This window comes from Protopterus annectens, chromosome 16.part0 (assembly GCF_019279795.1).
Source record: "Protopterus annectens isolate FY-2018-M chromosome 16.part0, PAN1.0, whole genome shotgun sequence".
NCBI classification, from domain to species: domain Eukaryota; kingdom Metazoa; phylum Chordata; order Ceratodontiformes; family Protopteridae; genus Protopterus; species Protopterus annectens.
Genome location: NC_056750.1, coordinates 856,784,394 through 856,796,203, shown reverse-complemented (window position 1 = coordinate 856,796,203; position 11,810 = coordinate 856,784,394). Strand labels below are relative to the sequence as shown.

The window sequence follows — 11,810 nt, the reverse complement described above, 5'->3', positions numbered from 1 at the left end:
ACACCCAAAGGTTCCTAGAATTCATAAACTCAAATGCAATGGAACAACTAGTCACCATTCCCACAAGAGGAGACAATATACTAGACCTGATCATCACAAACATGGGGACAAAATGCTCCACACGGAAGCACATCCCTCTTTGGTAAGATCAGACCATAAATTAATCTCACTGGAAATCCACATCCCGCCCCCACCCCCCTCTCAAAAGACCACAGTGAAGAACTTCTCAAAAGCAAACTTCTTACCTCTTATGACTGGAGTAGTATCTTTCAAGGCCCTGGGCCAGTGGAAACCACAACCCACACTGCTGAATCTTTTGCAAATGCCTTCTATGGGCACCTTCAAGAATGCATGGATCATGCAATCCCAAATAAAACCAAGACCCATTCCCCAAAGGCAGCGCACGGTGTGGTGGACCCCAGCCATAAACAAACTTTACAACAGGAGGAGGAAGCTACTACATGACAGAGCAAAATCCCTAAAAGGGAAGGCATCTCTGATCAGTACTAGCAAAAAACTACGATCACTCATAAAATCATCCAAGGCCAACTTTGAGAGAAAAATCGCAAAAGACACAAAAGACAATCACAAGGCCTTCTTTAGCTATGTTAGAAACCTGGGTGGAAACTCCCAGATATGCTCAGAGTTAGTCCAAAATGACACAAAATACACTGAACCCACTGACATTGCCAACATTCTGGCAGACAGGTTCAGTGCAAATTTCTCCTCCCCCTCTTCCCCAAAAGGAGAAATAACCATCCCAGCAGAGTGTAGCCTCCCTAACATCTCAGATGCCCAGGTGAGAGCCGCCCTCTCTAAAGCTAAAAACACAGCATCAGTGGGGACCGGATGGTGTCCCGGGCTGTGTGCTACATGAACTCCAAGAGGAACTAAACCCACACATAAGGCTGCTGTTTAATCTTAGCCTTACTACAGGATACGTACCCAAAGAGTGGCGTACGGCAACAGTGGTCCCACTTCACAAAGGCGGTGCTTCTACAGACCCTGGAAATTACCGCCCCATAAGCTTGACGAGCCTGGTCTGCAAAGCTATGGAGAGGATCATTATGGAACTCATAAACAAAGACATTGGGGACCTACAGACATTGGATCCTACCCAATTTGGCTTTGTCAAGGGCAGATCCTGCCTTTTGAACTTGGTCAACTTTTTTGAAACCGTCACTAAGGCCATTGATGGGGGCAAGGCAGTTCACACAGCCTACCTTGACCTTGCAAAAGCCTTTGACACAATACCCCACTCGGGCATCATAGACAAACTCACCAGCTTAAATATAAACTCGTATGTCACAAGATGGGTTGCAAACTGGCTCAAGGACAGAACCCACAGGGTCAGAGTTGCTGGAGCTATGTCAGACTCTAAGCCAGTCTGGCGGTGTCCCACAGGGCTCAGTCCTGGGACCCCTTTTGTTCGGCATTTATTTTTCCGAGGTACAGGCAAACATAGGAGGATTGTGGCTGACCAAGTTTACAGATGACTGCAAACTGGGCGCCATAATTGATACTCCAGTGGACACAAGGCCTCATAGAAATGGATAATTGGTGCCAGAGCCATGGCCTTAAGCTGAACGCCAAAAAATGTATAGTCATACCCTTTGGGAAAAACAAGGTACCGACAAATTACCACATAGGCGGTAATCCATTAAGTACGGAAGAGGTAATCGGGGACCTAGGGACCCAAGTTGACAGTAACCTCTCATTTGACACTCACATTGCCAAAGTAGTTAGGAAGACCTTCTATATTGCCCACCTTATCATGAAGGGTTTCACATCTAGATCAAGAGAGGTCATTGTGCCCTTGTACTCTTCTCTTATCAGGCCAATGATTGAGTACAATGCCCCATTTGGGATGCATCTCACCCGACACCTACAGCAGTTGGAAAGACCCCAAAAGTTCCTCACCAAGAGGATAAAGGGTCTTAAACATATGTCATATGCTGCCCGACTGAAAAAACTCCAGCTCTATTCAGTCGCGTACCGCCTACTCAGAGGTGATCTGTGCCTGATGTACAAGGCCATGTCCAATCCTGAATTAATGGACATGCTCCACCTTAGAAAATCCAAATCCATCAGAGCCACAAGAACAAGCGACTTAAGCCTCAACACAGAAATAAATAGAATGTGCTGGAGGGACAGATTCATAACCCAGAGGCTCCCTACACTCTGGAACAGAATCCCAGTCCATGTTAGGCAGAGCCCCTCACTGACTCTATTCAAGAGAAATCTCGACGAGTGGATGGCAGATCGTAGGTTTACCCTGGGGGTCATCTCTGTGTCACTACTAGACAGAGGCATAGTAAACTAAACCCTAAAAGGGCGTAGTATTCTCATCCTAAGGGGTGGTGTAAGTCACATACACTCTGGCTTGGCTTATAAATGCCCTAGGGCAGATAGCCTAGTACGAACCTATGAAACCTATGTTAGTGTTTTGTGGTAGGAGGAGAGGTTTGTCTGTGTACATGAGGCAGTTGTAACATTGCCTCAGGATACGCAGATTCATCAGCTGGACTGGAGAGTGTGCCTAAAGTTACCCTTTGGTCATGCCTGAATAGTAGGGTGAGCTGCTTAGTCGCTTGGTTGGTGATGGGTGAATGAAGAGCCTTACCCTGCTGGGCAGTCAGTGTCAGGCTATATTATAGCTTGCTATTAGGTGTGAGCAAGTGCTGGGCTGTAAGATCCTTTTTGAGTGCTTAGGTTGAGAGTTAGACTAGTTTCAAGGTAAAAACTGAAGAGGAAACCTAGTGGAGCCGGGAATAATTTAACCATAGCTAACCGGTACTTCCTGGTGCGCAAAACCGTGCAAATGTGGTTTTTATAGTAGGGAAATGAAAGAGATAGAAATTAGCCCAAAATGTCCAATAAACTACTAACTTCTGGGCTGGAAGCACTCCTCCAGGGACAGATAGGTTGCTCAAAGCTCCCCTCACTCACAGGAACAGAGAAACTTCCTTCTATCCAAGTAAGGTATGGGCAACTCAGAAACTAGTATAACAGCCTTTAATGCAGCCCTAGCCTGTAAACTGGATACGCAGATTCATCAGCTGGACATCAGTGTCCAAGTGTATTAGTTCTGGTTTAGGCACTTGGGCTTCAGGCCAGTTATTTTACATTAAGAAGGTTCGTGGTCTGCACTCTTGTGGGAGAAGAGGCTGGACTCTGCCCTTCTGAGCTGGGAATTTTCTGGTTAAAGGTTTATAGTGCCTGAATATTTGAACTGTATCTTACTGAAATTGGTTCACCTTGTTTGCTCTAGCATAGACTAGATCCAGGCCTACTGAATCTAGCGTTGTTTATATGCTTGTTGTTTGTTTGCTTGTTATTTCCCTGGAAGCTAATTCCACCTAATACGCAACTTCTCAGCTTCTGTGGATCACTAGTGATATCTGCATTGCTTACTGTACTTATTTCCTTGTTTCACTTGAAAGAAAGTTACTGTTTGTCGTTTTTGCATTTAGTTACTTGTAACACATTGCACTCAAGTTACCTGGCACTTGCTCACTAAAGCAATTATATAAGTCAGCACTAAAAATTAAAAGCACTACACCCTCACTCCCCACTGGCCCTTGTTTTCAATTAAGGATTTCCCAATATTATTCTAGCATGTCCAAAGGTCAGTTGTCAATCTCCTCTCCGGTCCAGCTGGTGAATCTGGGAATCTTGAGGCAATGTTATAACTGCCTCATGTACACAGACAACCCTCTCCTCCTCCCACATAACACAAATACTTGCAGAGATGCAGCTATTTAGCCAAACTGGAGGCTGAGCTCTCTCAACTCAGGACTGGCAAGACCAGACAGGAGGAGAAGGCAACTACACACACCACAAAACCAGCCTCACATAATGCTACCACTCCACTGAATCAAACACATAAACACACAAAGACATACTCGGAGGCTCTGAGTAAAATTTACCTAAACAGCAGAGGCCTCTAAAGCAGACACCCAAACAACTGCTACCTCAAGACACCCCACAAGCAACACATAAACCACAAAAGCAGTGTGCAAAGCAGTCACAGCCCTTAAGGCCAAATACAACACCAAACATACTTGTCATAGGTGACTCCATAGTCAGACACACTGACGTCCCACTCACCAGGCTGAACAAGGAGAGGGTCACAGTAAGCTGCCTATCGGGCTAGAATCCGCCACATAACACAAGCACTCGGGTCACTCCATGGCAAGTACAAATATGACACAGTCATTGTCCATGCTGGTGTGAGCGACCTGAGGCGTACCTCCCTGGACTACATGAAAAGAGACATAGAGGAGCTCTCTGATTATGTAGCCCAGGCAGGTATGACCTAACCCTGAGCAGTATCCTTCCTTCACCAAGAATGATGCCACAATATAGAGACAAGATGATCAGCTTTAACAATTGGCTTAATGTCTGGTGTCATTCAAAGGGATCCAGTGTCTGTCTGCCTGGGATGACATGCTTGACAAGCCACGCTGCTTCCAAGGCGGCTTGCACCTGTCACCCTGGGATTCCGGATATTGGCTAAGGCTCTTGCCACCCCCATAGTGCCTTTTTAGGCAAGGCTCAAATTCTAAACCTACCACCCTAGAAAACAAAAATGGGAAGAAACTGAGGGTGATGCTGCTCAATGCCAGAAGTCTAAATCTCAAAATGCACGCACTCGAGGCCCTTCTCAGTATGGAGAACATCGATGTCTGTGCTGTAACTGAAACCTGGTTCAAGGCTCCTGAGAGCACCCGGCACTATTAGGTTTTACCTCATATCATGCGTTCCGGCCCCAAAACCCGGACCACACCACAAAAGGAGGGTGTATCCATATTCATAAAGGATACTCACACCTCCAGGTTGGTGGCAACGCAAGCTTGAAACCATCCAGGTGCAACTAACCATAGGCAAAACTGCTCTACAAATTGTAGCATGCTACAGGCCACCCTCTCAAACTCAGGAACCCCACACAGCCTTCCTGAAGACACTGGAGGGTATAAATGTATCTCCAAACACCATCATATTGGGTGACTTCAACTACCGAATATAGACTGGGAACATTACTCAAGCCCTAACTTTCTAGCCCAACGGTTCCTGGAGTTCATAAATTCAAATGCCATGGAACAGCTAGTCACTGTTCCCACGAGAGGAGAAAATATACTAGATCTCATTGTCACAAACATGGGGACAAAATGCTCCACACGAAGTATATCCCTCATTGGTGAGATCTGATCATAAACTAATCTCACTGGAAATCCACATCCGCCCCACCCCAAGCAAAAGACCATAGTGAAGAACTTCTCTAAAGCAAACTTCACACTACTCAAGACTGGTGTGGTATCCTTCAAGGCCCCTGAGCCAGAGGAAACCACAACCCAAGCTGCTGAAGCCCTTACAAATGCCAACTATGAACACCTCCAGGACTGCATGGATCAGGCAATCCCAAATAATACCAAGACTCTTTCCACAAAGGGCAAGCGTCCAGTCTGGTGGACCCCAGCCATTAACAAACTTTACAATAAGAGGAGAAAGCTATTACATGATAGAACAAAATCCATAAAAGGAAGTCACCCTGATCATTATTAGTAAAAAAATCTGAGCACTCATAAAATCAACTAAGGCCAATTCTGAGAGAAAAATTGCCATGGATTCAAGGACAATCATAAGGCCTTTTTCAGCTATGTTAGGAACCTGGGTGGAAACTCCCAGATATGCTCAGAATTAGTCCAAAATGATACAAAATCACTGAACCCACAGACATTGCCAACATACTGGCAGACAGGTTCAGTGCAAACTTCACCCCTCTCCCCTAAAGGAGAGATAACTATCCCAGCCGAGTGTAGCCTCCCGGACATCTCAAATGTGCAGGTGAAAGCTGCTCTCTCTAAAGCTAAAAACACAGCATCAATGGGACGGATGGTGTCCCCGGCTGTGTGCTACGAGCTAAATGAGGAATTAAACCCGCACATAAGGCAGCTGTTTAATCTCAGCCTTACCACAGGATACGTGCCCAAGGAGTGGCGTCGGCAACTGTGGTCCCACTCCACAAAGGCGGTGCCTCTGGACCCTGGTAATTACTGCCCCATAAGCTTAACAAGTCTAGTCTGCAAAGCTATGGAGAGGATCATAATGGAGCTCATAAACAAAGATATAGGGGACTTGCAGACATTGGACCCGACCCAGTTTGGCTTTGTCAAGGGAAGATCATGCCTTTTGAACTTGGTTGACTTCTTCGAAACAGTCACCAAGGCCATTGATGAAGGAAAGGCAGTCCATACAGCCTACCTTGACCTTGCAAAGGCTTTGACACAATACCCCACTCGGGTATTGTAGAAAAACTTACCAGCTTAAATGTAAACCCATATGTCACAAGATGGGTTGCAAACTGGCTTAAGGACAGAACCCACAGGGTTAGAGTTGCTGGCGCTGTGTCAGACTCCAAGCCGGTCACAAGTGGTGTCCCACAGGGCTCGGTCCTTGGCCCTCTATTGTTTGGCATCTACTTCTCAGAAGTACAGGCCAACATGGGAGGACTTTGGCTGACAAAGTTTGCAGGCGACTGCAAACTGGGCGCCATAGTGGAAAGTGCATCGGACACGGATATCCTTCAGAAGGGACTCACGGAAACAGATAGCTGGTGCCAGAGCCATGGCCTGAAGTTAAGCGCCAAAAATGTATAGTCATACCCTTGGGAAAAACAAGGTAACCCCAAGCTTCCATATAGGTGGCAATCCACTAAGCACAGAAGAGGTTATCAGGGACCTGGGGACCCAGGTTGACAGTGGCCTTTCTTTTGACACTCACATTGCTAAAGTGGTTAGAAAGACCTTCTACATTGCCCACCTGATCATGAAGGATTCACATCCAGATCTAGTGAGGTCATTGTTCCCTGTACTCTTCACTTATCAGACCAATGATCGAGTACAATGCCCCATTCGGGATGTATCTCACCCGACATCTGCAGCAATTGGAGAGACCCCAAAAGTTCCTCACCAAAAGGATAAAGGGACTCCAAAATCTGTCATATGCTGCCAGATTGAAGAAACTCCAGCTCTATTCAGTCGCATACCGTCTGCTCAGAGGTGACATGTGCCTGACATACAAGGCCATGTCCAACCCGGAATTAATGGACATGCTCCACCTCAAAAATCCAAATCCACCAAAACCACTAGAGCAAGCGACTTAAACCTTAGCACGGATATAAATAGGGCGTGCTGGAGGGATAGATTTATCACTCAGAGACTCCTATGCTGTGGAATAAAATCCCGGTCCATGTGAGGCAGAGCACCTCGCTGACTCTGTTCAAGAGAAATCTAGACCTGTGGATGGGAGATCGTAGGTTTACCCCAGGAATCATCTCTGTGTCACTGCTGGACAGAGGCACAACAAACTAATGGGCACAGTATTTTTTCATATAAGGGGTGGCGTAAGCCACAATAATTTGGGCTAGGCTTATAAATGCCTTAGGGCAGATAGCCTAGTATAAACCTATGAACCTATGAACCTATGAACCTATGAACTGGACTATACTAGCTTAGAAAGGCGGGAAACAAGGAGTTTTTTTGAAAAGTTAAGGCAAAAACAGTAAAAAATACATTTAAAACAGCTTTAAGTGACTACAAACGATCAGAAAGGTTATCGCACTTTAGTGTGTAGCCTACAACAGTTAAACAAATTATTTAAACAAAAAACAACTTTTTAAAAGTGCAGGCAGTCAAATAAGTACAGTATGTGAAAAAACAAGCTTTTAAATCAGAATAAACGCTGGAAAATCTGTGTTTAGGCTGAAAACAGTTAAGTACAGCAAGAAAGATCAGAAAACTGATACTTAATCACTCCAAAGTTTCTCTTCTTAGGTTCATAGGTTCATACTAGGCTATCTGCCCTAGGGCATTTACAAGCCTAGCCAAAGTATGTTTGGCTTTCGCCACTCTTCTTAGATTAGTTGACTGTGCCTCTGTGTAGTAGGTCACAGAAGATAGCCCATTTAAGGTTAGTTTACCGTGCCTCTGTCTAGCAGTGACACAGAAGAGATCCCAGGGTAAATTTACGGTCTTCCATCCAAACGTCAAGATTCTTTTTGAAGAGGGTCATTGAGGGGCTCTGTCTGACATGGATTGGGATTTTGTTCCAGAGTGAGGGGAGCCTCTGGGATATGAATCTGTCCCTTCAGCATGTTCTGTTTATTTCTGTGCTGAGGTTTAAGTCACTGGAGCGTGTAGTTCTGATGGATTTGGATTTCTTGAGGTGGAGCATGTCCATTAATTCTGGGTTGGACATGGCTTTATACGTCAGGCACAGATCGCCTTTGAGTAGGCGGTAAGCAACTGAGTAGAGCTGGAGTTTCTTTAGCCTAACTGCGTAGAGCATCTGTTTGAGTCCCTTGATCCTCTTGGTGAGGTACTTTTGGGGTCTTTCTAGTTGTAGCAGGTGCCTGATAAGGTACATCCCAAATGGGGCATTGTATTCAATTATGGGCCTGATGAGTGATGAGTAGAGGGGCATAATGCCCTCTCTTGATCTAGATGTGAACCCCTTTGTGATAAGGTGGGCTATATAGAATGTCTTTCTAACCACTTTGGCAATGTGATTGTCAAAGGAGAGAGTGCAATCTACTTGGGTCCCCAAATCCCTAATTACTTCTTCCGTACTTAATGGATTACCACCTATGTGGTAATTTGTGGGCACTTTGTTTTTTCCAAAGGGGATGACTATGCACTTTTTGGCATTTAGCTTTAGGCCATGGCTCTAGCACCAGTTATCCGTCTCTGTGAGACTTTTTTGGAGGATGCTTGTGTCAGCCGGCGAGTTGATTATGTCCCCCAGTTTGCAGTCATCTGCAAACTTTGTCAGCCATAGTCCTGCTGTGTTAGCCTGTACCTCAGAGAAATGTATACCGAACAAGAGAGGTCCCAGGACTGAGCCTTGTGGGACGCCACTTGTAACTGGTTTAGAGTCTGACATGGCACCTGCAATTCTGACCATGTGGGTTCTATCCCTAAGTCAGTTTGCAACCCATCTTGTGACAATAGGGGTTGATATTTAAGCTGGTGAGCTTATTTATGATGCCTGAGTGAGGTATTGTGTCGAAGGCTTTTGCAAGGTCGAGGTAGGCTGTTTGGACTACCTTCCCTTCGTCTATGGCCTTTGTGACTGTTTCAAAGAAATTAACCAGGTTCAAGAGGCAAGATCTGCCCTTAAAGCCGAATTGGGTAGGATCCAGTGTGTGGAGGCTACCAATGTCTTTGTTTGAGTTCCATGATACGCTCCATAGCTTTGCAGACCAGGCTAGTTAGGCTTATGGGGCGATAGCTTCCGGGGTCCGTTGTGGCACCACCTTTATGGAGTGGGACCACTGTTACTGTACGCCATTCTTTGGTTGCATATCATGTTGTAAGGCTAAGACTGAACAGTGATTTTAAGCGAGGGTTCATTTCTTCTTGGAGCTCATGAAAAATGCAGCCTGGGACACCATCCGGTCTCATTGATGCTGTGTTATTTGCTTTGGAGAGGGCAGCTCTCACCTGTGCATCTGTGATATCAGGGAGGCTACACTCCGTTGGGATAGTCATTTGCTCATTTGGGGGGGGGAGAAGTTTGCACTGAACCTGTCTGCCAGGATGTTGGCAATGTCTGTGGGTTCAGTGTATTTTTTGTCATTTTGCACTAACTCAGAGCATATCTGGTTATTTCCACCCAGGTTCCTGACATAACTAAAGAAAGCCTTGTGATTATCTTTAGCGTCTTATGCAATTTTTCTGTCGAAGCTAGCCTTAGATGATTTTATGAGGTATCGTAGTTTCTTGCTAGTACTGATCAGAGTTGCCCTCCCTTTCAGGGATTTTGCTCTGTCATGTAGTAGCTTCCTCCTTCTGTTGTACAGCTTATTTATGGCTGGGGTCCACCAGACAGGTCTCCTGCCTTTGGAGGAGTGTGTCTTGGTTTTATTTGAGATAGCACGATCCTTGCATTCCTGTAGGTATCGATAGAATGCGTTTGTAAATGATTCTGCAGTTTGGGCTGTATTTTCCACTGGCCCTGGGGCTTCGAAGTATTCTACCTCGGTTTTGAGAAGTGGGAAGTTTGCTTTTGAGAAGTTTATGACTGTGGTTTCCTTTGCTGCGGGTGGGGACGGGATATGGATGTCCATAGTGATTCATTTATGGTCAGATCTTACCAATGAGGGGTGTACCTCTGGTATGGAACATAGAGTACCCATGTTGATGATAATCAGGTCCAATATGTTTTCCCCTCTTGTGGGAGTTGGTGACCAGTTGTTCCATAGCATTTGAGTTTATAAATTCTAGGAACCGTTGGGCTAGGGTGTTGGGGCTTGAGTAGTGCTCCCAGTCTATGTTTGGGTATATAAAGTCACCCAATATAATGGTGTTTGGAGAGACCTTCATATTCTCCAGTGTCTTCAGGAAAGCCGAGTGGGGTTCCTGAGTTTGGGAGGGTGGTCTGTAGCAGACTGGAAGGCAGTTTTGCCCACTGTTAGTTGCACATGGATTGTCTCAGATGCTTCGTGCAGTGCCACTAGCCTGGAGGTATGAGTATCTTTGATGAATGTGGATACTCCCCCTCCTCTTGTGGTTCGGTCCGAGTTTTGGGGCCGAAAAGCATGGTATGAGGTATAGCCTGGTAGTGCTGGGGTGCTCTCGGGAGCCTTGAACCAGGTTTCTGTTACTGCACAGATATCGATATTCTCCATACTGAGGAGAGCCTCGAGTGCGTGCATCTTGAGGTTTAGACTTCTGGCGTTGAGCAGCATTACCCTTCGTTTCTTTTTCCTTGTGTTGTCTAAGGAGGTGGGTTTGTCTTTTGAGCCTTGCCTAAAGCTAGAAGGCTTGTATCAGTTTAAGGCTTTCTAGTGCTACCCAGTAGGTTAGTTACAGGAAAGATGGGAAACAAGCGCAGATGTGGTCTTTTAAACCAGAAAGTTGAAAGAGACTGACAAACTGTCCAAATGGTCAATAAACTACAATTTCTGGACCAATATCCTCTCCTCTCGTGGTAGACAGGCTACTTAGTGCTTACCACTCCCACTGGTAAGCTAGAAGGCTTTCTTCCAACACAGAATGGCTTACGGGGCTCAGAAGCTTACCAGCAGTCCTGGATACAGCAACTCTGTATCTGGACTAGGCTAGTTACAGGAAAGGTGGGAAACGAGCGCAAGTGCGGCTTTTAAACCAGAACGTTGAAAGAGATGGAAAAAACTGCCCAAACGGACAGTAGCTACAATTTCTGGGCCAGGAACCACTTTTCTTATGGTAGATAGGCTACCTAATGCTCACCACTCCCACTGATAAGCTAGAAGGCTTCCGTCCAACACAGTAAGGCTTGAGCGCTCAGAAGCTTACAAAGAGTCCTGGATGCAGCAAATCCATACCTGGACTAGACTAGTTACAGGAAAGGCGGGGGAACAAGCACAAACCTAGGCTTTAAGCCAGCAAGTTGAAAGAGATGGAAAGTTGGCCAAATATCCACGTAAACTGCAATTTCTGGGCCAAAACTCACTCTTCCCATGGAGGATAGGCTACCTAGTGCTTACCACTCCCACTGATAAGCTAGGCGGCTTCCCTCCAACACAGAAAGGCATGGGGAGCTCAGAATCTTACTAACCATCCTGAATATGTATATATATATATATATATATATATATATATATATATATCTATGTGTGTGTATGCATGCATGTGTGTATGTATATGTATATATTGTGTGTATGCATGCATGTGTGTATGTATATGTATATATTGTGTGTATGCATGCATGTGTGTATGTATATGTATATATTGTGTGTATGCATGCATGTGTGTATGTATATGTAT

The 11,810-nt window shown here is 45.5% G+C and overlaps 1 protein-coding gene across 1 annotated transcript in view; it reads left to right on the top strand.

Annotated features, from left to right (window-relative positions):
* CHD8 (chromodomain helicase DNA binding protein 8) overlaps nucleotides 1-11,810 on the top strand; it is a gene marked incomplete in the record, with an annotated part of 4,119,653 nt that overhangs the window by 1,731,643 nt on the left and 2,376,200 nt on the right.